The 6,000-nt window shown below is 38.2% G+C and overlaps 1 long non-coding RNA gene across 1 annotated transcript in view; it reads left to right on the forward strand.

The window, feature by feature from the left end:
• LOC140712857 (uncharacterized) overlaps positions 1-5,762 on the forward strand; it is a 44,976-nt gene extending 39,214 nt beyond the window's left edge. Inside the window, exon 3 of the long non-coding RNA XR_012094661.1 lies at positions 4,144-5,762. This is a non-coding gene — a long non-coding RNA (uncharacterized lncRNA). The remainder of the gene's footprint in view (positions 1-4,143) is intronic.
• The last annotated feature ends 238 nt before the right edge of the window (positions 5,763-6,000 follow it).

A 6,000-nucleotide genomic window follows, 5' to 3' on the forward strand; every position in this document is an offset into this window, starting at 1 on the left:
TCCCTGGTGTTAAGTATTTTATGAGAAAAGAATATGTAGCAAAAATAAATTCGAGTTTAGAAACTAGAAAATGTCTAATCAAACAATGTGAAAAATAGAAGAGGGCATTAATGGATATAAAAGCAGAAATTAACTAAATTAAATAATGCAATCCCAGTAGGCAAACATGGTTCTCCCTGAGTCTCTTCTGAAGTGCAGCCCACTCATTCCCACAGCCATGCTTCTCAGGTTGGGCAGTGGAATTCACAGACATGTGGATCACTGTAGACTCCACTGCAGTGTCCATCCAGTCATATCACTAATACCTCCTCCTCGGAGAAGTCTTGGGTCATCCGGCTACCCCTCCTCATTGTTTCACCTGCTGGGCTCCCAGTCACCCCCCTTCCTTCATGGAAGACTGACTCCTGAGTGGTGGTCTTCCTTTTTGTTTTAAGCTGCTGGACAACTTCATGGATCATGACCATGACTTACCCAGAAATCTGAGATCTAGGGAACCATGGAAGCTGGGATGAAAGTAGGAATTTACCTTATCATAACTTTTACCCCAACTCCCATGGTCAATCTGTGGCCCTGGTCATTTCTTAGAGTTACTCCAATTCTGAAAACACCCACACCCTCACCACATATCACCTATCCTTCCAAGTCTTTCATTCTGATACTTCTTCTATATCTATTTTTCAAACTTCAGTTCCCTGACCATTTTATTTTCCCTTTTTCTGTATGCCTACTCCAGTCTTCACGTTCTTTCCTTTCCAGGTTAAATTACATGGTCTACCACTTAGAGAAGTTTTTTACCAATCTGTGTCACTTCCTGGCTTCATTTTTACAAAGTTTGGCAAATTCTGAGCCTTAATGAATCTAGCTATCTACGCCCTCTGTCCTATTCCAGGGCTATTGAGCACTTTTAGGGAAAAAAGGATATAAAACCATAAAGATTATACATTATAAACTTCTGGTTTGTAACCTCGACTAGGCCCTCAACTCTTTCCAAGCAAACCTACAACGCTTCCCTAGTTAGTGCTGTTTCTACTTCTCCATAGAAAGAATTTTGGGTCTTCCTCTAGCTCCGTATGCCACCCATCCCACCACATCCTTCTTCACACACACGTAGTGACCTCATCAGCTTCACAGAGAAAATAAAAGTGTTTTGGCACAACTTCCCTTTATTTCCTACCAATATATCTATAACCTTACATGTACTTGTGTCCACCTTTTCCTTCTTTTTTACAATAACTATGTGAGAGTTTTTCTTTCTCTTGCCTAAAACTTAACCCTTCATCTAAGATCTGACTCCTGTCTCCTCCTGCCTTCTCAGGAATATTGCTCTGTTGATTATCGCTACTCTTTCTTGCACTTTAATTTCTCCTGGACCTTTAAAAAATATCAGTTAAACAAGGCTTTTGAGGTCTTTCATGATCTGGCCTCTTCGTACCACCTCTTCCACATTTCACCTCTTAGTTTATGTCCTAGCTATGCATTTTTCTTTGAGTTCCTTGAGCACACGTTGTTTGCACTTATCTCTGGGCTTTTGCACATGCTGATCCTTCATTCTGAAACATTGTCTTCCTTTTTTCCTCCAATACTCATATTTGAGTAATTTTTCATTTTATATCACTTTCTCTGGGAATCTTCTATCCTGAAATTTTTGATTAGGCATACGTAGTTCTTTTTTTTTTAAATTATACTTTAAGTTCTAGGGTACATGTGCATAACGTGGAGGTTTGTTACATATGTATACTTGTGCCATGTTGGTGTGCTGCACCATCAACTCGTCAGCACCCATCAACTCGTCATTTACATCAGGTATAACTCCCAGTGCAATCCCTCCCCCCTCCCCCCTCCCCATGATAGGCCCCGGTGTGTGATATTCCCCTTCCCGAGTCCAGGTGATCTCATTGTTCAGTTCCCACCTATGAGTGAGAACATGCGGTGTTTGGTTTTCTGTTCTTGCGATAGTTTGCTGAGAATGATGGTTTCCAGCTGCATCCATGTCCCTACAAAGGACACAAACTCATCCTTTTTTATGGCTGCATAGTATTCCATGGTGTATATGTGCCACATTTTCTTAATCCAGTCCGTCACTGATGGATATTTGGGTTGATTCCAAGTCTTTGCTATGGTGAATAGTTAGGCATACATAGTTCTAATAGACTTCATTGCACCCTCTAATAGACTATCACAGAGCTTATTATTCTAAGATGTACTAAGAAATTTATTTTTCTAACCTTTGTCACCCTTGTTTCCTCCAAGACGACCAAGATTGTCTTATTCAATGTTGATTTCCTGGCATCTGGAGCATGTCCGGCATAATAAGCATTAAATATGTTTTTTGTTGGATTGATTAAATTATTTGTCTGAATCTTTGGTCCTAAAGCATAGTATAGAACTTTAGGAAGCTTAATTGGGCCACATGGGAAATACATTTTGTGTGGTTTAGAGTCCTAAATTGTGCCATTTGTTAAGCTTAAGATTAAATCTTGGAACTTGCCACTCAGGAAAGGTGAAATTCACACCATCAGTGTCAAAGGAAAATGAGTCATAGAGAGGTTTTCATGTACACAGGCACATTTATTCTGCCTTGGTCCTCAACTAGAAAACATGGCCTAATGATGGTCTAGAATCTGACCAATCAACCAAGCATTTCCCCTCCTTGAAAATGAGTGAAGAGGGAGCTTCTTCCCCTAGAGACCAGTATCATAGTATAACCCAGTGTAGAAGGTTAATCAGTGAAACGGAGGACTACTATTTGAGCTCTGCTAATGCAATCCTGCTTGGGCATCTTATTCACTTTGGATACATTCTTAACAAATACTCTGTACTTGAATAATATTTTTAAGAGGTGGGGAATTTGTAAGGTTTTATATTTCACATGGTGAAATAAAAAGTATTTAAGTATAAAATACTTAACATGGATAGTGAGTAGGGTAGGGTGGCCATATGTCCTGTTTTGTCTCGGACAGTCCCAGTTTAGGGCTGTTCGCCCCCCTCCCCATGTGTCTGGTCTGGGTAAGCATGTGACTGGATTTTTATACTTTAACCAAGTGTTATTATTATTAATGGTTACATGAAAATAAACTGACATGTTTTGGTAGGCTTTCCCTTTGAATTTCTGCCATAGTCTGGTCTTGTAGTGAGAACTACTTTCACGCATAGTTAAATCTGGAATACAGCTAGAGATAACTTTTCTTTCTTCTTCTTGTCTTTTCTAGGTGCAACTTGACTAACACCCTCCTTTCAAGGATAGCATGCAGGGCACTCCCTGATGAAAGTAGTGTACATATTGGGACAGTAAGAGACAGTGTTCACTTTCAGGTCTTGGAGGTGGTGGGAGAAGTATTTGATATTGCTCCCCTGCCAGCCAGTTGGTGTGCCTTCCAGTTGTTCAATGGCCTGTAAAATGAGCTGGGAAATGTGCAGTATATCAGGGCATAGGTTGATAGAGCCAGCGGGAAACTTGGGAAATTATGTGAGATATACGTAAAAAACAGGCTGATCAGTTACACAATAGACCTACAGAAAATAGCCTGCTTGCCCTTGCTACAGTAGTTTTGTCATTCATTATATGGTACAACGTTCACTTACTTATTTATTTTATTGTTTGGTATTGCTTTTTAAATTGTGAACACTTTTGGCAGCAATGAACTAAAACAAAAAAACAAAAATTAAGTACTTAATATTCATTTTTTAGAGAAAGCTTTCGATGAATATAAAACTGGTACAAAATGTTGATATTTACCATCCACTATGGAGACCATAGTGCTATCACTGACCACATGAAAGCCAGAAAGCACAAATTTGCTAAAGAAGTATTTAGCATCAACTCGCAGTTAGTAGTTATTTGAGAAGGCAACAATGATTTAATACCTGCAGCTGCTGAAGTCACATTTTTGTATTACTCTACAGAAGCACAACTTTTTGCTTAGATCAGATGGCTATTCTAAATAATTTTTACAATTTTGAATTTCTGAGTTTTCTTGAGCATGTATGGAATGTGAACTTATAGCTGTTAATTTATTAGCTCCATTAATAAATGAACTTTGCAAATAGTTAAAAAATGACGATTTTATATCAGTGACCTCAAGTGTTTTAGGTAGAAAATCAGTTAATTCTAGTAATGATTCTATTTTTTTTTTTTTTTTGCAGCCAAGTCCTGGATTCAAAGTAAAGCTTTTGGAAGTTCATTTGACATTGTTGTTAATGCTATTGTAAATTTAGTTAAAAAGTTTAATTTTGAAGATAAAATTATTTGTTTTTGTGATGATAATGTGAACAAGGTTTTTGGTATACCATAATATGTGGTAAATATTTTAAAATAAAAAATAAATGGAGTAGAAAGTACCCATGGTGTGTACTTGTGGTACACATGTAATTTAGAATTGAGGCCACATAAATGATAATATTCTACCAATCCAAATATAGAGTGATAATTATCAAAATTTATAAATATATGTGTATATGTATGCATGTATTATATATACATATATATGAAGTGTGTATATTTAATATATTTTGTATATATGTATGTGTTTGTATATATATGTAATTTGTGAGGAAGCTGATATCAGTCAACCTGTTTTACAATGATATTAGAGTTTAAAAAATTAGCGGAATAACTATTGTTATATATTCATGGACATTAATCTGTGAATTGTTGAGTGTATTTTGTTTAAGAATCATTGTAAATCTTTAATCAAAATATTCAAATGCAGTGCTGAAAACTTCACCCCTGGAATCTTTCAGTAAATTTCAATGATTGAAAACAAAGCTTGCAAACAAAAAGACAGTGAAATTTATCTGCACAAAAGCAAGCGAACAACTGAACAAATTAAATGACGAGTACTCAAACAGTTTACAAGGTTTAATCTTGAGATTTTAGACTATCTCAACCTTGTGGGAAGAATCTTTTGATAGAGCTTCTATATTTAAATGAATATATTGATACTCTATTCTGAAACTTGGTGAAATTGAGGCCTGTGATTTTTCAGCATCTAAATCTGGTGAAGCATTCAAAGAACCATAAACAAAGATAACTTACCAATTCATCTTGTCTTTTAAAAATATTTGTTAAGCAATGCTACTCTGAACAGGATAAAAAGATAGTATCTGTGAAAATATCTGGGGTAAAAATCTTTACACATTTCAATGAGAAAAACTTTAGAATATTCTTTCTGGCAGAATTTTTTGTTTGCCACGTACTTCAGCAACCGTGTACAGAGTATTTTCTCACCTAAAATATTATGATCTGCAGAAAAGAGTTAATTGACGATGTCAACAAGTTTAAATTTTTAAATAATAAAACACAACTTTGGCAAAGGTTATTGGCAATTTTAATAAAATATAAGACCAGGCGCAGTGGCTCACGCCTGTAATCCCAGCATTTTGGGAAGCCGAGGCAGAAGAATCACTTGAGCCCAGAAGTTCGAGACCAGCCTTGGCAAGACGGCAAGACACCTGTCTCTACAAAACATTAAAAAATTTTCCTGGTGCGGGGGTGTATTACCTGTAGTCCTAGCTACTTGGCGGGAAGATCCCTAGAGATGGTGGGACAGTGAGCTAAGATTGTGCCACTGCACTGCAGCCTGGGTGACAGAGCAAGACCCTGTTTCTTCTTTCTTTCTCTCTTTCTCCCTTCCTTCCTTCCTTCCTTCCCCCTCCCTTCTTCCCTTCCCTTCCCTTCCCTTCCCTTCCCTTCCCTTCCCTTCCCTTCCCTTCCCTTCCCCTCCCTTCCCCTCCCTTCCCCTCCCTTCCCCTCCCTTCCCCTCCCTTCCCCTCCCCTCCCGACGGAGTCTCGCACTGTCGCCTGGGCTGGAGTGCAATGACGCAGTATCAGCTCACTGCAACCTCCGCCTTCCAGGTTCAAGCGATTCTCCTGCCTTAGCCTCCTGTGTAGCTGGGATTACAGGTGCCCACCACCACGCCCGACTAATTTTTGTATTTTCAGTAGAGAAAGGGTTTCACCATGTTAGTCAGGCTGGTCTCTAACTCCTGATCTCATGATCC

This window comes from Chlorocebus sabaeus, chromosome 11 (genome assembly GCF_047675955.1).
Source record: "Chlorocebus sabaeus isolate Y175 chromosome 11, mChlSab1.0.hap1, whole genome shotgun sequence".
Taxonomy (NCBI): Eukaryota; Metazoa; Chordata; class Mammalia; order Primates; family Cercopithecidae; genus Chlorocebus; species Chlorocebus sabaeus.